At 42.4% G+C, this 22,951-nt stretch overlaps 1 protein-coding gene across 4 annotated transcripts in view; it reads left to right on the top strand.

Annotated features, from left to right (window-relative positions):
• The window catches only part of LOC105017521 (1-phosphatidylinositol 4,5-bisphosphate phosphodiesterase beta-4), a 99,948-nt gene that overhangs the window by 3,842 nt on the left and 73,155 nt on the right, over window positions 1-22,951 (top strand). For 2 of the 4 annotated variants that reach the window (XM_010882195.4, XM_010882194.4), the window contains exon 2: window positions 12,824-12,863. The gene's annotated coding sequence lies outside the window, so the exon portion shown is untranslated. Of the gene's footprint in view, window positions 1-775; window positions 1,055-10,450; window positions 10,490-12,823; window positions 12,864-22,951 lie in introns of those variants that run through there. The other 2 variants (XM_020056451.3, XM_020056450.3) reach the window with 2 other exon arrangements.

The following is a 22,951-nucleotide window of genomic DNA, read 5'->3' as shown; positions in this document are numbered from 1 at the left end:
GTTAGAACCTGTTTGTGCTGTTCTGTGAAGGGAGTAGTACACTGCATTGTATGAGATCTTCGGTTTCTTAGCTATTTCTTACATGGAATAGTCTTCATTTCTCAGAACAAGAATGGACTGATGAGTTTTAGAAGAGAGTTTTTTGTTTCTGGACATTTGGAGCCTGTAATTGAACCCATAATTGCTGATGCTCCATATGCTCAACTTGTCTAAAGAAGGCCAGTTTTATTGCTACTTTAATCAGCACAAGCTTGTTCCTAAGCTCAGGTCCCTGGGTCTTAACACCTCCCTTTGCAATTGAATCCTGGACTTGGTGGTGAGAATGGGCAACCTCACCCCCTCGGGACTGCTTCTGAGCACTGGAGCCCCCCAGGGCTGCATACTCTGTTCCCCTTCTGTACTCCGTGTTCACGCAACACTGCCATCCTGGGCCTCATCTCCAACAACGATGAAACAGCTTAGAGAGAGGAGGTACAGAACCTGGCTACATGGTGCTAGGACAACAACTTCTCTCTCAATGTCTGTAAAACCAAAGAGATTATCATGGACTTCAGGAAGCGGGTCATGCCCCCATTCACATCGATATAGCTGAAGTGGAGAATGTCTCTGAATTCCAGTTTATCAAAGATGACCTCACTTAGTCCAGACAAGCAAACTCAGCAGGGAAAACTGCCCAAAAATGACTATACTTCCTGAGGAGACTCACGAAATTTGGCATATCTGTAAAAACTCTCACCGATTTCTACAGGTGCACCATTGAAAGCATCCTCTCAGGCTGCATCATTGCCTGGTACGACAGCTGCTCCGCTGCAGACCGCAAGTCCCTCCAGAGGGTGGTAAAGTCTGCAGAGCGTATCATCGGATGCCATTTCCCCTCTGTGCAAGGAATCCACCATACACAATGCCTGAGGACAGCATGGAACATCATCAAAGATCACAACCACCCAGGCTATGGTCTGTTCACTCTGCTGCCATCTGGTAGGCTCTACAGGAACATCGGGGTATGCACTTCCAGACTCACACAAACATTCCAGATGCTCTGATGTCCTTTCAGGTACATTTAATGGGCATTAGAATATTCCTTTGCATGTACCATTCATAAGCCTATTGCATATGTATCTATAATATTCAAAACTTCTACCATACTGTTCATACTACCCACCCTACTCTTTCAAGAATTGCTGCTAGTTTACAGTATGTACATCGATCAGCCATAACATTATGACCACTGATGGTTGAATTGAATAACACTAATTATGTCGTCATCATGGCCCCTGTCAGTGGGTGGGATATATTAGGCAGCAAGTGAACAATCTGTCCTCAAAGTTGATGTTTTTAGGATCTGAGTGACTTTGACAAGGGCCATATTGTGATGGCTAGATGACTGGGTCGGAGCGTCTGCAAAACTGCAGCCCTTGTGGGGTGTTCCCGGTCTGCAGTGGTCAGTGCCTATCAAAAGTGGTCTAAGGAAGGAAAAGCGGTGAACTGGCGACAGGATCATGGGTGGCCAAGGCTCATTGATGCACGTAGGGAGATAAGGCTTGCCTGGGTGGTCCGTTCAAACCGATGAGCTACTGTAGCTCAAATTGCAGAAATTTGAGCTACAAATTAACAGAAAAGGTTAATGCTGGTACTGATATAAAGGTGTCAGAACACAGTGCATCGCAGTTTGTTGCGTATGGGGCTGCGTATCCGCAGCCCAGTAAGGGTGCGTCGCTTACCTGGAGAACACATGACACCAGGATGCAATATGGGAAGAAGGCAAGCCGGCGGAGGCAGTGTGATGCTTTGGGCAATGTTCTGCTGGGAAACCTTGGGTCCTGCCATTCATGTGGATGTAACTTTGACACATACCACGTACCTAAGCATTGTTGCAGACCATGTGCACCCTTTCATGGCAACGGTATTCCCTGATGGAATTGGCCTCTTTCAGAAGGACAATGCGCCCTGCTATAAAGCAAAAATAGTTCAGGAATGGTTTGAGGAACACAACAAATAGTTCAGTGTTGACTTGGCCTCTAAATTCCCTACATCTCCATGCCTTGACGGGTCAGGGCTGTTTTAGCAGCAAAAGGGAGACCTACACAATATTAGGCAGGTGGTCATTATGTTATGGGTGATCGGTGTATATTATTTCCATACTTGCCATATCTATAATTTCAATACCACTACCAATATTGCACATTATAGGTCACATTTAAAGTGGACAAGGTTCTGACATGATTTATCTTTCTCTCATTCTTTATCTTTCTCTCATCACAAAAACCTGACATTTTACAGGGGTGTGTAGACTTTTTATATCCACTGTATATTACTGCCATACGTGCCATGTCTATTATGTGCAATAATACAACCCAGATTGCTTCTGGTGTACAGTGTTATGTATATTGTTGCTTTATTATATTTTTGTCTGGCTATATACAGTTGTGCTCAAAGGTTTGCATACCCTTGGATAACAGGTAATATATGTACCATTTGTAAAGAAAACATGAGTGAGCAGGCAAAACACATCTCTTATTTCTTATGGGATTCATATTCAACTCTAGGTTATAACAGAATGGCACAATCAAAATGAAACATGGCAACAAAGAAAATAATGAACTGACCCTTGTTCAAAAGTCTGCATACTCTTAGTTCTTAATACTGTATATTGCCCCATTTAGCGTCAATGACAGCGTGCAGTCTTTTGTAATGGTTGTCTATGAGGTCCTGATTTCTTGCAGGTGGTATAGCTGTCCATTTGTCTTGGCAAAATGTCTCTAGGTCATGCAAAGTCTTTAGTCGTCTTGCATGGACTGAACGTGGCTCGATGATATTAAGGTCAGGAGACTGATGGCAACTCTAGAATTGTCAAATTCTTCTGGTGTAACCACTGGAGGATCTACTTGACCTTGTGTTTAAGGTCATTGTCGGGCTGGAAAGTCCAAGAGCATCCTATGCGTAGCTTTCATGCCGAAGAATTCAAATTGTCTGCCAGTATTTTCTGATGACCTGCTGTATTCACCCTGTCATTAATTTTCACAAGATTCCCCGTACCTTTAGAGCTCACACACCCCCAAAACATCAGTGAGCCACCAACATGCTTCACAGTGGGGATGGTATTCTGTTCACTATACAGTAGGCCTTGTTGACCCCTCTCCAAATATAGAGCTTATGGTTGTGACCATAAAGCTCTATTTTGGTCTCGTCACAAATTAGTGTGCCAGGAGCTGTGAGGTGTGTCCAGGTGTTGTCGGGCGTATTGTAACAGGGCATTTTTGGGGCATTGGCGCAGTAAAGGCTTCTTTCTGGCAACTCAACCTTGCAGTAAATTTGTAGTCGTATTGTGCTCCTTGAAACAACCACACTGTCTTTTTCCAGAGCAGCCTCTATTTCTCCTGAGGTTACATGTGGGTTTTTCTTTGTATCCCAAACAATTCTTCTGGCAGTTTTGGCTGAAAGCTTAGTAACAAGAGATCCTTGAATTTTCCACATCATTTTTCCACATAATTGAGTGAACAGTACTGACTGGCGTTTGTTAGGTTTTGGATATCTTTTTATATCCTTTCCCATCGTTATAAAGTTCCATTACTTTGTTACACAGGTCTTTTGAGTTCTTTTCTGCTCCCCATGGCTCAGTATCTAGCCGGCTCAGTGTATCCATGTGAGAGCTATATATACACAGTGGGGAGAACAAGTATTTGATACACTGCCGATTTTGCAGGTTTTCCCACTTACAAAGCATGTAGAAGACATATTTTTATCATAGGTACTCTTCAACTTTGAGTGACGGAATCTAAAACTAAAATCCAGAAAATCACATTGTATGATTTTTAAGTAATTAATTAGCATTTTATTGCATGACATAAGTATTAGATCAGAAAAGCAGAACTTAATATTTGGTACAGAAACCTTTGTTTGCAATTACAGAGATCATACGTTTCCTGTAGTTCTTGACCAGGTTTGCACACACTGCAGCAGGGATTTTGGCCCACTCCTCCATACAGACCTTCTCCAGATCCTTCAGGTTTAGGGGCTGTCGCTGGGCAATACGGACTTTCAGCTACCTCCAAATATTTTCTATTGGGTTCAGGTCTGGAGACTGGCTAGGCCGCTCCAGGACCTTGAGATGCTTTTTATGGAGCCACTCCTTAGTTGCCCTGGCTGTGTGTTTCAGGTCGTTGTCATGCTGGAAGACCCAGCCACGACCCATCTTCAATGCTCTTACTGAGGGAAGGAGGTTGTTGGTCAAGATCTCGTGATACATGGCCCCATCCATCCTCCCCTCAATACGGTGCAGTCGTCCTTTCCCCTTTGCAGAAAAGCATCCCCAAAGAATGATGTTTCCTCCTCCATGCTTCACAGTTGGGATGGTGTTCTTGGGGTTGTACTCATTCTTATTCTTCCAAACATGGTGAGTGGAGTTTAGACCAAAAAGCTCAATTTCTTTTTTTTTTTTTATCTCATCAGACCACATGACCTTCTCCCATTCCTCCTCTGGATCATTCAGATGGTCATTGGCAAACTTCAGACAGGCCTGGACATGCGCTGGCTTGAGCAGGAGGACCTTGCGTGCGCTGCAGGATTTTAATCCATGATGGCATAGTGTGTTACTGATGGTTTTCTTTGAGACTGTGGTCCCAGCTCTCTTCAGGTCATTGACCAGGTCTTGCCGTGTAGTTCTAGGCTAATCCCTCACCTTCCTCATGATCATTGATGCCCCACGAGGTGAGATCTTGCATGGAGCCCCAGACTGAGGGAGATTGATTGTCATCTTGAACTTCTTCCATTTTCTAATAATTGCGCCAACAGTTGTTGCCTTCTCACCAAGCTGCTTGCCTATTGTCCTGTAGCCCATCCCAGCCTTGTGCAGGACTACAATTTTATCCCTGGTGTCCTTACACAGCTCTCTGGTTTTGGCCATTGTGGAGAGGTTGGTTCTTAAAGAAAAACTAACAGGTCTGTGAGAGCCGGAATTCTTACTGGTTGGTATGTGATCGAATACTTATGTCATGCAATAAAAAGTAAATTAATTATTTAAAAATCATGCAATGTGATTTTCTGGATTTTTGTTTTAGATTCCGTCTCTCTCACAGTTATAGTGTATCTATGATAATAATTACAGACCTCTACATGCTTTGTAAGTAGGAAAATCTGCAAAATCGGTAGTGTATCAAAATACAGATAATTCTCCCCACTGTATTTTATTTATGTTTTTGTTTTACACATGACAATGTTGCCCAAGTTAAAACAGCCCAAGATTCATTGCACACTTTCTCTTCTGTATTGATTCATTGCATATTTCATTGTGTATATTGCATGTTTCTGCTTGCTTATGTTGTGTGGCTAAATGTGGAAATTGGCTGGTAGTCAGGCTTTCTGCATGGTGCTCTGATTAGAGGAGGGAGTCCCGTAACGCCTCTACTCTTGGTTTAGCTGTGGAGATATCAGAACACACACACACACAGGCCAAGGAATGTTGTCTTTGGAGATGCTGACAGTGGTATCACGGTCATGACCACTTAATAAGTAGTGGTTGTATTTGTTTGTGTTACAGTCTTGTAACGTGGGTGTTGTTTGTTTAGATGCTAGCAAGGTCACCAACATTGTACTGCAGCAAATTCACATAGTAAATTCAACCAAGCAGGACTGGAACCAGCGACATCGTATCTGTCGACCCAACATCTATCTTGACTGTCCAGTGGAGTGGAAATGTGACATTTGCTGACCTCTGAATTACCTGTGGTTGTGGTCAAGGAGACGGTTGGGTGGAAAGTATTTGTCAACACAATGCACTGTGCAGATCGCACATCGGGCAGAATTAGAGAAGATGACCTCAGCTGTTAACATGACCGCATTCAATGGCTTTGGAAGGAATTCAAGCCCCCCCTTTTTTTTTTACACATTTTGTTGTGTTATAGACAATTGTGATTTTAAATCTCTACATTTATATTTATATATATATATATAATACCCCCATAATAGACATTAGATGTATATTGTTTTTATGTGGGCCAATTTATTGAAAATAAATGTCAATAGTATTCAGACCCTTTATTCAGTGCTTTGTAGAAGCGCAATGGCAGCGATCACATCTTGGGCATGCCTCTACCAGCTTTGAACACTCTAAGGTCCTGTGTTCTCTAGTCTTGCGAGGCCACTCCTCCAATCTCGTTTGGCCTCCTTGGAGGTCTGGAAACTTGCCTATTGATAGTTTTCTCCTCACATATGGGAACACACACTATGCAGGCAAAACAGTCTCCCTTCATTGCCCACCATCGACAACTGGACAAAATGTACTAATTATACTTAAATGCCAGATAGTTTCAGTTCCATTGGATGCGCTGACCGCATAATCAGCCATAACATTATGACCACCTGCCTAATATTGTGTAGGTCCCCCTTTTGCTGCCAAAACAGCCCTGACCCATTCAGGCATGGACTCCACTAGACCTCTGTGCTGTGGTAGCTATGGTATCTGGCACCAAGACGTTAACAGCAGATCTTAAGTCCTGTAAGTTGCATGGTGGGGCCTCCATGGATCGGACCTGGTTGTCCAGCACATCCCACAGATGCTAGTTTGAATTGAGATGTGGAGAATTTGGAGACCAAGTGAACATCTTGATACCATTAAAGCAATAGGAATGGTTTTCCAGACATTGGGAAACGTTCATATTATTACCGGTACATTTGTAACAAGATTGTTATATTGGGTGCAGTACGCTAAACTGACCACCCATAGAACCAACGGTAATTTAAAAACTTTGCCTTGATAATGAAGAATTTCTATTCCTTCACCTCCCAAATAATTGCATTATTGACCCACCCTGATCGAATGTACAGATAGCTGTCTGTACTCTTGTACGCTTTCATTTTGGTAGCAGTGTAAGTGGATGGATTCTCAACATATGTACACATCCCCAAAGTTCAGCTCCGGCAGTGATGTTGCTTTTAACAATGTAATTAACGCAGCGGGTGCTGTATATTGCAGTTTATTTGCATATTTTTTTTCATGTTTTGTGAGGTGATCTAAACCCTAATCGGCTGTAAAAGTAGAACATTTGACCGTCTTGTGCAATATAGCTCCATAGAATTCCCAATGTTAGCCGCCATGTTTTAACAATGTTTTGCCCGCCAGGCTGTCAGATCAACCACCTGACTGAAAACTATTAATTGGATGTTAGTTCAAATTAACCTGCACTCATAGGCTTGTTGAAGGCGGGCTTAGCGTGGTTTCACAATTCCTTCAAACTGGATAGAACACATTTCCTGAAAGTTTTTAGTTCCCAACATATCGGAAAAGCCAAGATGGACGAAAAAAGTACTTCTGTTTTGGAAGAACTGTGTTCTATTCATGAGATGAGTCAATAAAGCCTTCTATGCTTCTTCTATGCTTGATAGCTGTTCTGAAAAGAAGAGATGTTTTGGTGTATCTTCTATACAGGCTAAGGTAAAACTTTCATTTATCATGCGTGACCGACAGGCTGCGATTTATTGAAATTGAAAACGGACAGGTAAAATATAGTGGTTACTCATCTGATGTCAGTAATCGAGGATCAGGTTCATGTTCTGAACACAAAAGGAATCGCTGCAGCATATGCAGGTTGAAATGAGACGGAGGACAAGAACATTCGTTAGGTGAAAAATAATTTGGGGGTTGAGACTTCTGCAGCACCCCTTTTCATTCCGATTAGAATTAGCCCTTTCCCATCACAAAAGCACAATTTTTGATAGCTCCACACTTTTATAGCCACATACCGCTGTAGAATACTCATCAGCGTTACCGGGTCATATTATATCTTCTAACATGAGAATGTAGTCGGTCGCAATAACGACGATTTACTTAGGAAAAGGTTACATTTGTTTCTCAAAGACTGATGTGGTTCACCACAAACGTGACATACATCCAGTGTTGCCAACTTAGCGATTTTGTCGCTAGATTTAGTGACTTTTCAGACCCCCTTAGTGATTTTTTTTCAAAAAAGCGACTAGCGACAAATCTAGCGACTTTTTGTGGTGTTATTGGAGACTTGTTCTTACTCTTCTCAACGAGCAGCGGGTGCCGCCGTGGGCCCCTCCCCCACCTGAAAGCACTCACAGGCGGCCCAGTCCTCACACAGCAGTTCCTCCGAGCTGCAGTCAGAGCAGGAGATAACTCCTCCGCTTTCAGACTGAAAATGAATCGTGCATGCAGGAAGCCCCCACTGGCTTTTCCCGCCCATAATGTAAAATGTAAATGTTCTTTGTCTAAAATAAATCACTGCAATTCTATTAATCCATGACCATGATCATATCTCCCCTTGTGTGTCACTCTAAATGTTTATTTTTTTTCTAGCCTTTTCATTTTGACTTAAATAGCGCCCCCTTTTTTGATTTGTTCTTAGTTTTTTTGCTTAGGTGATTATTTGTTGTACATGGACAACATTTGTAAATACGCATGTATATTCTTTTCCCCAACGAGAGTTTTGTATGTTAAAAAATTTAAATAAAATCCATTCATGATGCTAATGGTAAATTATGCAAATTAGGCGATGACGTCATTTAGCGACTTCTAGTGACTTTTAGGACAGCCAGTAGCGACTTTCCTTACTGAGGAGTTGGCAACACTGCATACATCCACAGATTTTAATGGGGTTTTGTTTAACGATTTTGCTGCCATCTTCACACTGTTGCACTTAAGGCATTAGTCTTGTGAGCACCTGTATAAGCCCTTCCCAAAAAATGCTAAACGTTTTTTCCATCCCTTTGCAAAAAAAATCATGTAGGTATTCATCAGGCCTAGCAGCATTCTGGATCAGTTTTTCTTCAAAGATTTCTCTGTATTTGCTCCATTCATCATTTCCTTTGTCCAGACTCGTCTCACAGTCCTTGCCACTGAGAAGCAACCTCATAGCATGATGCTGAAACCCCCATGCATCACTGTAGGGATGGTATTAGCCAGCTGATTAACCTGTTTTTGACAGATGTAATGTTTGCCGTTCAGGCCTAATCATTTGATTTTGTTCTTAAAAGACCAGAGAATCTGTTTCGTAATGCTCTGAGTACTTTTCAGATGCCGTCTGCAATTTGTCAACTTGTTGTAAAAGTATGATATAATGGTTTACAGTGGGTCAAACCATTGTGGGGAAACGGGTCGGTGTGTTGCAAAAGTTTTTTGCTTCTTAAAAACGTGCTATTATTTGTATATAATCTACAAAAGTGCTTTCATTGCATCTTATTAATATTGATGAATTAACATAATAATGTTTACAGTTCTATAATGGGGGGCAAGTAATAGTTTTCCCCAGAATGGGGGTGTTATGCCCACCCCGGAATGTCCGCCTATATTAGAGTCCGGTTGGTGGGGGGCCAGTGGTTTTACTGTTTGTAGAAACTCGACAGGTTTCTTTGTGTCTTGCTTTTAGATGCATTATTGAGTTCGAAGTGTTACATTTTAAAAATGTATTGACTGAGATAGCTCTCACCTTATATTGTGCAACTAAGCAGCCTGGCACTGTATTACCTGTCATTGATGCGTGACTGGATAAACTTTAGTCTGTTATAAAAATTAGGAAAGCATGATGCCTTTTCAGACTTCACAATCGGTCGCAAGTAATCAGCCATTTTGAAGTAGTCGGCCAATACTAATTAGGAAATGTTTTGCTGGAGTTCACCAGAGCTTCACAGGTTGCCACTGGAGTCCTCTTCCACTCCTCCATGACAACATCACAGAGCTGGTGGATGTTAGAGACCTTGCACTCTTCCACCTTCCGTTTGAGGATGCCCCACAGATGCTCAATAGGGTTTAGGTCTGGAGACATGCTTGGCCAGTCCATCACCTTTACCCTAAGCTTCTTTAGCAAGGCAGTAGTTGTCATGTTGGAAACTGCCCTGCGGCCCAGACTCAGAAGGGAGGGGATCATGCTTTGTCACAGTACATGTTGCCATTCATGGTTCCCTCAATATACTGTAGCTCCCCAGCAGGGGTGTTGGACTGGGGGGAAAAGGGGTACTAAGTATATAGGGCCCTAATATGTAGAGGGGCCCTCAAAAATGTTTGAATCTTGAATAAAGTGGGGAGGGGCCCTCAGAGACCACCTATGTACAGGGCCCAGAATTTTGTGCTACATCCATGCTCCCCAGTGCCGGCAGCACTCATGCAGCCCCAGGCCATGACACTCCCACCACCATGCTTGACTGTAGGCAAGACACACTTGTCTTTGTACTCCTCACCTGGTTGCCGCCACACACGCTTGACACCATCTGAACCAAATACGTTTATCTTGGTCTCATCCGACCACAGGACATGGTTCCAGTAATCCATGTCCTTATTCTGCTTCTCTTCAGCAAACTGTTGGCGGGCTTTCTTGTGCATCCTGTTTAGAAGAGGCTTCCTTCTGGGACGACAACCATGCAGACCAATTTGAGGCAGTGTGCAGCGTATGGTCTGAGCACTGACAGGCTGACCCCCCACCCCTTCAGCTTCTGCAGCAATGCCATGTTGCACTTCCAGTGAGCAGTATAAGCGAGTGTGAGAGCGATAACACCACATTTAACACCTGCTCCCCATTCACACCTTAGACCTTGTAACACTAACGAGTCACATGACACCGGGGAGGGAAAATGGCTAATTGGGCCCAATTTGGACATTTTCACTTAGGGGTGTACTCACTTTTGTTGCCAGTGGTTTAGGCATTAATGGCTGTGTGTTGAGTTATTTTGAAGGGACAGGAAAATTACGCTGTTATACAAGCTGTACACTCACTACATTACATTGTGGCGAAGTTTCATTTCTTCAGTCATTACAAATATGTGAGGGGTGTACTCACTTTTGTGAGATACTGTACATTTTTAAATACAGTTTAGAAACACTTATCTTTTCACCTGCCTGTTGGCTCATGATCGCATAGACCTAAGCACTGAAATACACTTAGCCTGACAGCTTTCATAGTAACTTCGCTTCGTGACAGAATCTACGAAGTAATCTACCGGTTTAGTATATCTTTTATTAAATTTCCTTTTAATTTGATGTCTTTCTTTTATTCTATGTGAAGCACATTGAATTGACAAAATGTAAAGAAAATGAAGAGGTCGGATTACTTTCAAAAGGCGCTGTACATAGTCTGTCCCACTCTTTATTGCGCTCTTTACCCAGTTGTATGCATAGCCTACACTCAGTTGGGGAAGATACCTACTTCACGGTTAGAGGTTAAACTGAACTTAAGCTACCATTAGAAAAATATAGTTTATAAAATATATTAACTAAAGTTACTAACTGGAAAACTGGTTCACTTTATTCAAACTCCACAGTAAATGTGAATCTGGATTGTAATTAAATTTCGTGTACAGATTGCAAGTATTGCTTGCTAACACTAACTGGATTTTAATTTAATTTGGTTAAACTACCACCAAGCTGCTACAAATGTAATCAAATTACTAGTTGAAGGGGCACTGTAGAATCCTGCATCTAATCAATAACATTACTTGTCTCCTCTTTGTCTTCACTTGCCCATCGAGATCAGAATAGTACTGGCTTGTCCAGGGTGGTTTTGGTCTTGCGGGAAAGTACTGCAAGTGTTTAAAGCGAGTATAAAGAGATAAAAAGTAAATGGTCACTGATATACAGACCGGCGAGAAAGTGTGTAACGGGGGAATAACTCAGATACATTTCATGGGAAAAGATTATTTGAAACATTAACTGAATACAATAACTACAGATGTGTACTGGTCTTTTTATTTATTTTTTTACTACCAGACCCAGCATCCCCTGACCTCTCTGAGGTGTGATGAAACCTTATGCGTTTCTTTCCCCAGTGTCGTCATCCGCATTGGGCCAATGGACTCCCTGCCACCATTTCTACAGGACTGTGTCTTGTCTGCCTCCCGTCTGGTTCTCTGCTCGTTTTCACGTTGCAGTAATCCACTGTCAGTGAGATTGATTTGCTGCACAAGCTCTCTGAAAGATAGGGAGGTTCAGGAACACGCGCAGACGTGCGCACGCACGCCTAAGTGATGTAATAAAAGATCAGTTGCGTTGTTGTTGTTTCGTTTAAACACGAGTCACAGCGTTCAGCTTTATTGTTGTAGTGAGGCATAACAAACCTCTCTTCCCAGTTGTCTGTGTGTGTGTGTGTGTGTGTGTGTGTGTGTCCTACTTCTCTTTGTGTTTAAGGCATTAAGAAAATGCATTAATTATTTTACTTTCTGATGAGGCGGTGTTGGAATGCTGGTCTGTGTGTCCATGTTGACTGTGTAACCGGTAGTAATTTGGTATATGTTTAACGGTCTTCTGATAATAAAAACCACTAGCAGTCTATGCTTACCGGGCTGAATGATATTATGATAATTAAGCTAGTGATGATATTTAGCACATGATATACCATTAGATGTGTGTTACAGAAACAACACTAACGAAACACATTTCTTACTGCTGCACTCTTGAATGAAAGGGCAAACACAATACCCACACAATTTGTCCCATGACAGATGAGTTTCCTGAAGTGTTTGAAGCATTGTTATGGACTTATTTCATATTTAATTTCTTATTTTAAACTTTTCATGGCAAAGCAACAGTTTCATTTTTGAGATGTATTTTTTTCTGTTATTTATTTGTCAAATGAAACACCAAAACACCAACAAAAACTGGTAAAAAATTAAAAGAAATAAAATGTAGTTTATAGGGACCCAAAAAACAAACATTTATAATCACCCCGCAGCATTAAACCCACATTACATATACATTTCATAGTTGGCTTTAATATTGCTTTACGTTTTTAGCCTTATTGCCTCTAGCCTTGCTGAACCCTACAGTCTTTTAAGCTTTTAACCCCTGTCTTATTACATGTCCTGGTCTCTGTCTTCACAGGCTGAGAGTTTCGCCACTGAAGATACTTCATGCTGAACTGGTAAGTTATAGACATTGAGTGCATTAAGCCATCCAATACCACCTACTGGTGATACATCTGAAATGTTGTGCTCATTGTTGTTGGCATTCTAGAGTTTCCTCTACCCTTCCATATTAAACATGCTTCACGGAAACAGACACTTCTCTGCACTGGGAAGATGTTTTTTTAGGTTGATTAACATGTTCAAAAACTAACTATAATGACAACAGCTAGATCTGCATGTCCCATGTAATGTAGGAGTATTTTTTCTGAGCTGTGCTGACATTTCTGGATTTTGTCAGCACCAACCAAACCCATTGTGGATGCTATATTGTTCATAACAATAAATGACATGCAGAGGTGCACTTTAAGGGAGAATACACTTTTTTTCTCAATTGAACGTAAAGGAGTTACCAAACTGGATAAATTGTAATCCATGTTTTTCTCCTTTAAGGGAATGAACTGATTGTTGAAATTATAGTTACACTGAACACAATTATAAACGCAACACTTTTGTTTTTGCCCCCATTTACTTTTGATTTTGCCTCCTCACAGGTGTGGCATATCAGGATGCTCATTAGACAGCATGATTATTGCACAGGTGTGCCTTAGGCTGGACACAATAAAAGGCCACTCTAAAATGTGCAGTTTTACTGTATTGGGGGGGTCCGGCAGCAGCAGCTGTCCGGGTGGCTGATCTCAGACGATCTGGGAGGTGAAGATGCTGGATGTGCTCACTAACACAGATTTGACAGATTTGTGAACAATATTTGAGAGAAATAGGCATTTTGTGTACTTAGAGAAAGTCCTAGATCTTTGAGTTCAGCTCATGATAAATGGGGGCAAAAACAAAAGTACATACATCTTCTTCCGCTTCATTCGGGGCTGGGTCGCGGGGGCAGCAGTCTAAGCAGAGATGCCCAGACTTCCCTCTCCCCAGACACTTCCTCCAGCTCTTCCGGGGGGACACCGAGGTGTTCCCAGGCCAACCCTATTTCTGAGGGATCGCCCAGACACCCTGCGGAGAAAGCTCATTTCGGCCGCCTGTATCCAAGATCTTGTCCTTTCGGTCATGACCCAAAGCTCATGACCATAGGTGAGAGTAGGAACGTAGATTGACCGGTAAATCGAGAGCTTCGCCTTGCGGCTCAGCTCTTTCTTCACCACGACAGACCGATACATCGACCGCATTACTGCAGAAGCTGCACCGATCCGTCTGTCAATCTCCCGTTCCATCCTTCCCTCACTCGTGAACAAGACCCCTAGATACTTAAACTCCTCCACTTGAGGCAGGCACTCTCCACCAACCTGAAGTGGGCAAGCCACCCTTTTCCGACTGAGGACCATGGCCTCGGATTTGGAGGTACTGATTTTCATCCCCACCACTTCACACTCGGCTGCAAACCGTCCCAGTGCATGCTAAAGGTCCTGGTTTGAAGGGGCCAACACGACAACATCATACGCAAAGAGCAGAGACGTAATTGTGTGGTCCCCAAACCTGACACCCTCCGGCCGAAGGCGGGGGCCTCGACAACCCGATCCCTGGACACGGAAAAACAAGTGTTGCGTTTATAATTTTGTTCAGTGTATGTCAGAAATTCTGTTCTTTTTATCATTTTGGTATGAATTATATTGCTTATCTTGGCAATGCTGGATGTTTGTATTTGTAATATCCAGCCTGCTACTTTATAAAAGGAAAATAGTCAATATGTGTTTTTATTTAATTAATTCACTCTCAGCTCGGTACAGTGTTGTACATTTACCAGAAATGCAGGCCAAACGTCAAACAAACACATTCACCACTTGGCCCAAATCACCAGCGCATAGATTGACTGGTGAGGCTTTTTATTTGCTTGAGCTTGAACATCTGCCGTGTTTCCAGAGAAACTGACTTGAAATGTGTACTGGTTGGTAATTGGCCTCTGCACATGTGGCACGGAGGGATCCGGCAAGTGTGAACATTTACTGCAGCGTTGATTCATGTGATGTTTCTGCTTTGGTTGAATGGTGGACGTGTAGGTCTTACTATGTTACCAAACATGTACCAGTGATCTCAAACATTACTGTACATGCATGCGTGAGTGCGTGCGCGCGCTTCTCTGGGGTTATGGACAGAATACACCCTGTCACTCAGCAGTGGAGGAATCCTTCTGCCTGTTTTGACATTGTGTGTGTATCCTGAAGGCAACTGGAAGAGAATGAGAGAGATATTACAGAAGACTGGATCCTCCATCAGCAAAAGGAAAGAAAGGTGGACAGAAAGGGAGGAAGATGGATGGAGATGTCTGTCCTGATGTTTGGTGTTAACTTGTATCGACTTCACAATATCACACAGTGACCAGTTTATTTGGGACACCACCCAATTCACCGAAACCCATCTCACAAACCTGGCCTTAACTTGCTACATAAACAGGCAGCTAGGAATCAAGACATTCGGTTACTATGTAAATGATCGTTAGAGAAGTGGGGACGTGACCCGAGCTACATTTGATCGTTGGGGCCGGTTCCAATAATTCAACGACAAACCAACGTCCGGTCAGTATCAGTCCTTTGGCAAGAAACGGTACGTCGATGACAGATGTCGAAGTTCAATGGCAAAAATCACGCAGGCTAACGGCCAGACGACAAACCATAACAGCCAGTAACAGCCCTGTACAAAGTGACTGACGTATGGCGTCTCGGAAAGCACAGCTTGTTTGTTCTTGTCATGGATGGGCTACTGCAGCAGACATGTTCCAATGCTACCTGCTAAAAACAAGGAGAAGCGTCGCCAGTGGTCGTGCAAACCCTAACGCTCGGCAGCTGAGGAGTGAGCAGACATAGCCTTGTCCAACAAATCTTGGTTGCATCATGCTGATGTGACTGTCAGTTACTGAATTGGGGTAACCCCTTGATTCTAAACGTCCAAAATAATTCTGGCTTTTCTGGAAACGGAGGCAGGACCCACCTGGTACTATATTGGTGTACCTAATAAACTGGTCTCAGAATGATCTTATCCCCACATCATTAGGTAACATCCTCTTAGCTGTAAAAATACCTCAGGTTGGAGGACACACATTGATTCTCCACTCGTGTCACAATCCACTGTGGGGATCTGTACATATGAACGCAATTTGCACTTCCAATTAATCCGGCGACCTTCGCTCCAGAACGCAGAGCATGTCTCCCTCTCTCGTCTCCTGTCAGTCTGGCTCCCCTCTACAGAATAGCTATAATTACCCTCCATGTAATGACAATGCCAAGCTACGAGTAATGTTACAAAACACTGAAACACATCACATAATTTACTGTAGCATAGCATCACTCACACCGTGACAGAATTATACATAGACAACGGATCTCCACACAAACAGTCAAACTCATGCCAAAATAGCCACACCAAGGCTGGTTGTATTGTTCATCTCAGACTACAGCGATTTGGTGGAACGGTGTAATAACGATATCTACGTGGAAAACAAATGTTCGGTCCCAGTGGTACCTACTGTACCATATATATTTAAGGTGATAATATTTTTCTAAAATCTTTTCTGTAGTTGGCTCATGGATTTACTGCACAAGCCAATGAGACCTCATTGGAGAGGTTAGAAAAGTGAGACACAATCCAACAAGGATTTCAAGTAATTTATAAACTTAGACAAATTCTTAATATTTGTTTTTAATAATAAATAAGAAAAATAAGAAAAACCAATGCTAAAAATCCTAATTCCAGGCTGGGGCAGAGGTGAATGATGGCTTGTTGTGAAAATGGACAACTCTCGCTTTAAATTTGTTCAGGTTTTACAATTCCTCATTTTTTCAGATTTTTACTTATAAAAGGAAACATTTTATTTGACAGAGAAGCAACAGAATGTTGTGTTTTACTTAAACACACCAGAAACCTGCTTTCTAAGTCTGGGAAACATCCAAATCTTATCAATCACCCAAAACATCTCTATTTAACAAAATAATGTGCACTAAAGCCTTGCGTTGCAATGTTTTTTTTTAACGTGCTTAGTGCAGTTGTCCTGTAGGTGTGCTGGTTTCAGATGCTTTGTGTGCCAGATAGGCAGATGGTTTTTCATTTCATGTGTTAAAAGATATGACATCCACCTACTTGATAGGCACGCAGAGCAAATGAAGTGCAACTAGTATACTGAAGGCCTACATATAGCTAAGCAGATTGCTTACAGTATGTCACCTTGTCTTTGGCTTCCTCTTGTGCACAGCAAATACTGTGAGGTTTAAAAACCATCTGAAAACCACAAATAGAGAATGTCAATGAATACAGCGAAGGGCTGTTAGGAGTGAGTTTATATGTACTTATTTATTTAGCACTGTCAGCACTTTTTATTCAATACTTGTATAAGCCATAAAATGCTCTTTACCACACATGCTGCAGCCACCACTGCGGTTTTTTGACTAGCAAAGTGTATCAGTATGCTTGCATTGTTAATATTAACAGCTTGTCTGTTTATTTAATATCCAGTTATGTTTCTCTGGTCGTAAAGGTAGTAACATTAGTTGTGCTACAGGCAAGAATAACATAGAACCACTTGAGTTTCCATGAGTTAAACTGAAGCTGTCCCCCCTCCACTGAGGCAGTCCATAAGATGCTGGGACCCTAAGTACAATAAAATAAAAATAAACAAATCGTGTATATATATGCTCACTTATCTGTGCAAGTAATAAAATAAACAATGTATTACCAGTGTGATAATGTACTACTGGTTTTCAACAATGAATGTAAATGGTCTGAAAAATATATAATTTGCAGTGTTATTCAAGCATTCATTGTTGAAATTGTGATTGTCCAATATAGTTTTCTATTAAAACAATCTTATTCCAAGAAATGCCTGAAGTACTTCTAGTTTTAAGAGTTTGGGGTGCAGTTCCCTGTAAATTCAAGTTGGCAATTCAAGTTCATCTGGTAAGAATAGGCTACTTTTATGGTTTTTTTTGTTGTTGTTTTTTTATGGAAATACCTTTCCTCAAGCAGAACTTTTCATTAGCATCATTTCAAGCATTGCAAACAAACAGACAGGAAGAATGTTGTAGCCTCTTCAGAATACAAATCACTGTAGCATGGTATACAAATCAATGCTGGGTGTTATTCAGATTTTATGATTCATTCGACATGGTTATTATTTTCAGATGACACCCTAAATCAGTCATTCAAAATTTATTTTATATCTTCCTTTTGACATCAACAGTCACAAAGTGCTTGTACAGACTACCAGACTAAAATCTAAAAAAATCAGAGGACAATAAGTGTATGGTTGGAATCTAGGAAGGAACCTAGAGAGGTGGTGTACTCTGATGGTGGCCTAGTCCTTCCTCTGGCTGTGCTGGGTGGAGATATAATAGTTAATGAACTTTTATGGTTTTGTTGTTTGTCAGTATATTTGCACATTCAGGTGACAAGCTGGTCAACAAATACAGGTAGGAACTTGTTGGCTGTGGCCAAAGACGTTAAGCAGAATCCGTAGATCACCAACACAAGAGTGGACTTTGGAGGGCTGAACAGGTGGGCTGTGAATAGTGACAGCAGAATGTAGATGAGCAAACAACCGGGTGCTTTGGACATGTAGACAGTCAGGAATCCTCAAGCCAGGTAGTGCTGAGCTAGATTCTTCCCAGATTCAGAAGGATAACAGATACATTAGAGGGGGCATTCCTTAGATCCAACAGGATATCAACGAAATTAGAGGGAGCATTCCTTAGATCCAACAGGATATCGGAGAAGTTGTGGGAGAATTTGTTAGATCCAACCAGATGAGATGAGACAGGACTGACTGACCTCCCGACACACATTGTTTTAATGAATGTTTCCTGACACCCCTCTGCATTGCAATTTTATAGGGCTCTAAAATAATAACCATAGAGTTCCGCCAGATATGTTGGCAACTTTCTAGCTAGATCCTCACAAGCGTTTCAAAATAATTTCAGGCTATTTCTGACTTTAGACCAAATTAATTATATTTACACTTATAGTCAATTCAAGCTGGTATGGAGGCTCATATCAATGCCACATGCTGTTTTTCAGTCTTTTTTTAAAAGGTATTTTTAGAGGCAGATCCCCTTCAAAGAAAAGAAGCATTGTGGAAGAGGAAAGCCTGAGTAGAACATGGAACTGAATGGGAATGGAGACCTCTGAAATGTGTTTAGCAGCACTGAAGGTTATCTCGCGAGACTTCTGGATGGTTACATGTGAGGAGGAGAGGGAGCAAAATAGAGTAGAGTTGGGTTAAAGAAAAGATCTTCTTAGTCTGAATGCTCTTTAAACACATGACTCGCTGCATAGATCAGATGACTAGATAAACTGGAGGAATTCAGCCTCTTCCTCTTTTACCAGAGCTTCTTTTAGTCTCAAGGGAGGGATGGGGCAGAGGGATGGGATCGAAGATAGAAGTACAATTTAGTTTTTTTTCATTCGACAAATGGTCAGTTGAAACCGCAGTGAAGGATTGGGCCTAATCAGAAACTGATATTAATTCAGTGGGACTAGCCATAACCTTTCACCTTTGACTCTCAATAGACTGGACAGGAAAGGTTAGCTGGAAAAATTCAGTGGTACACAGAATGTAGCAGAATTTCACAGCTTGGTAGAACGATCCTATTAATAAACTGTGTATGTGACGCTTTCTAAAATAGCAATTTTCTGTAAGCCTTTGGGACTTTTGATACAGAAACAAACAGAAAATGTCAACATCCAAAAGCTTGTTGTGTCCCTGAGTTTTGTTAGTATAATGGTGAGTTGGAACCAAAGCCAGACATGTCAAAGGGTTCCGGCTGTTATTCATGTTCTCCCACCTCACTGTTGTCGTTTGTGTGTGATAATACTCAAAGCATGGAACCATGACATTAATGACACAAGTGATAAAAGGAAAACGCCAAGTTTACAGATCTGCCATTACAACTTCAGTGGAATATAAAGGCCTGGCCATTCTAATGTGGACACATTTGACACATTTGAAGGCTACAGAGCAGAAGAATGTTGAGGTGGAGGAACACAGTGCTACAGGACCGCTGCATTATCTTCCCTTGGAAGCCCACCTGATGGAGGACGTGCACACACCACACACGGCTTACGGCAACGGGGCACTGGCAGCAGTGCCAAGTAATTACAGAAGACCTTGTTTTCCACCTCCCCACACACACACACACACACACACACACACCAATTTCCCTGACGCATTTCCACCATTGAAATCAGTGCAAAATCAGACAGAGAAAATAACCTATAGGCAGCTCATTAACGTCTGTGTGTTTGCGCTTGTGTGAGAGATGGTAGTTACCAGTTTTGGTGGAATAAGTGTTTTCATGTGGAGAGCCTCATCGACGAGATCTGCGTGAAGTCTTATCTGTCAGTGCTCATAGCTACAGCTCACCCATACCAGCATTCTATTGACAAAATAGCAGCTTAAACAGGGGAACTGAAATGACTGGCACTCTGTGAACCAGTACGGCCTGTTAGATAAAGTGTTACCAAACAGGTTCTTATGACAGCGCCGTCAGACCAGACCTGTCTCCCTGCACACTAATGGAATCTACTAATTACAATGTGGATGGACAGAGGGGGCTGTGTGTGTGCGTGCGTGTGCATGTGCGTGTGATGGAGAGCCCCTAACCTTCTTAAAAGGCAGCCTTTCACCAGTCCTTCAGGGACAGGGGATCGTCATCATGCCTCTCCTTTTACCAGGACACGTACTGGAGAACATATCTGAATCAATCTCTTCCAGTGTCTCTCTCTCTCTCTCTCTCTCTCTCTCTCTCTCTCTCTCTCTCTCTCTCTCTCTCTCTCTCTCTGTCTGTCTCTCTTTCTCTCTCTTTCTCTCTCTTTCTCTGTCTTTCTCTCTCTGTCCCTCTTTCACTCACTCTCAGGCTTTTTGTCACTCATTTCCACCTCCATCTCTCCCAGCCTTTCCCTCTCTCTCTTACCTAATTACATAAATGTGTGTGTGTGTGTGTGTGTGTTAGTGCCATCTGCCCAGGCCTCTCTTTTCTTCATTATGACTCAGAATGAGCTATTATGATGACTAGTTCTCACCCGTGTCAGAGGAACCTTAATGTACTCTAGGTAGCGGATGGAACATTAGAACATTGTGCTGCTGCTCTAACAGAAGCCATGATCGTGTGATAACAAGGTACGATGCACCAAACAGATAATAACCCTGTGCAGCACGAAGACACACGCACAGCTCCTGAGCAAGTATGCGTGACCTGGTACAATGTATCAGTATAATCTATACACAGTGGGATTGATTGAGGTATGGCCCTGTTTACACTGTTTTATTGGCTGAGTCCTGATGTGGAGGTGAACGTGTCATCCATGAAATCCTTTATGGAATTAGAACTACTGAAGTGAGGTTGGAGGGGCCGGGTCTAAACATTGACATGCCACGGTGCCCACCAGCATATTAGGACGAGAGGTCCTTTACATTTCTGTTAAAAGTTGTCTAATAAAATGTTCCCCTCAAATGTGCATTAATTCTGGATTCTGTGAGTTTTTCTGCCGTAATTAATAGCAAATTAACTTATTTTGTGTTTTACCAGTTTTGCCAATATTGTCATATTTGAAGCTCTATTTCTTGAAGTAGGGGTGGACTGGATTCAAAGCCAGAGGAAGCGGCCCATAGCCCTGGACAACCCTAGGCTACGGGCTACTGCCTTTTTTAGTATCCATTTGACAATTGCAAAGTGTAATTTCTTTGGCAGTTTGCTTTTCCTGCACTAGAACCCTAGCATTATAGGGAGTGAATTTGTTTTGGTTACTTTTCCCAAAACTGATCAATCCTCCTTTTCTAATGGTCTGTCCATATATATTTTTTTATCTAGTGATATGTATGGAACATCAAATTGCAGAAACACAGTATTGTATTTCAATATGTGTAGAATTGTAGGCTCATTCTTATGGAAACCACCAGTAATGCAATAATGTGATACCCTGAGGTCCTGGGTAATTCCCAGTCTTGTTTAGAACAATGGTCCATTGACACGCCCAGAAGCCTATAACCCCCAGCCCCCTTACCATATCCAATACACCCACACAGCCCTCCATGTCTTACCATATCCAATACACCCACACAGCCCTCCATGTCTTACCATATCCAATACACCCACACAGCCCTCCATGTCTTACCATATCCAATACACCCACACAGCCCTCCATGTCTTACCATATCCAATACACCCACACAGCCCTCCATGTCTTACCATATCCAATACACCCACACAGCCCTCCATGTCTTACCATATCCAATACACCCACACAGCCCTCCATGTCTCTTACCATATCCAATACACCCACACAGCCCTCCATGTGTCTTACCATATCCAATACACCCACACAGCCCTCCATGTGTCTTACCATATCCAATACACCCACACAGCCCTCCATGTCTTACCATATCCAATACACCCACACAGCCCTCCATGTGTCTTACCATATCCAATACACCCACACAGCCCTCCATGTGTCTTACCATATTCAATACACCCACACAGCCCTCCATGTGTCTTACCATATCCAATACACCCACACAGCCCTCCATGTCTTACCATATCCAATACACCCACACAGCCCTCCATGTATCTGAGGGGTTTCTTTAACAGCAGCACCGACTGTTGATAGCACAGCTTATACAGCGAGAGACTGATCTCAGAGTAACTCCCTCCACTTATTAGTATCTGCTCTTACTCCCGTCCCCCACTCGCTGTCCAGAGGCTGTTTGAAGTGGACTCAAAAGTCTCACCCTGCTACTCTTCCTCATGTCCTCGCCTCGTTCTTCTTCCCCGTTTAACTCTCCGCCGTCCTTACTGATCTGGCGGGACATGAGAGCAGGCTTAAACATTCCCCCCTAGGAAAAACAAATGTCTCAAGTGATTGGCTACATTCTTTTGCTGATCAGGCCATGTGAACAGGAAGTACTCCTGACCTTAGTAATGGAAGTCATTAAGGAAGGAAGTGAAGGGACAGACTAGTGTCTTTGGAACATCAGCTCTCACCCCATCGTTCACACCTCTCCTCTTCCTGCTTCATTCAACCCTGCGTTCCGTCACCACAGTCTATCTTTAGAAGAGCAGTATTCAATATGGTGGCCCCCCGACCCCTCCAGCCTTTTCAGAACCCC

The sequence above is a fragment of the Esox lucius genome, chromosome 18 (assembly GCF_011004845.1).
Source record: "Esox lucius isolate fEsoLuc1 chromosome 18, fEsoLuc1.pri, whole genome shotgun sequence".
Lineage (NCBI taxonomy): Eukaryota > Metazoa > Chordata > Actinopteri > Esociformes > Esocidae > Esox > Esox lucius.
Note: the sequence above shows the minus strand (reverse complement) of the source record. Positions and strands in the feature narration are given on the sequence as shown.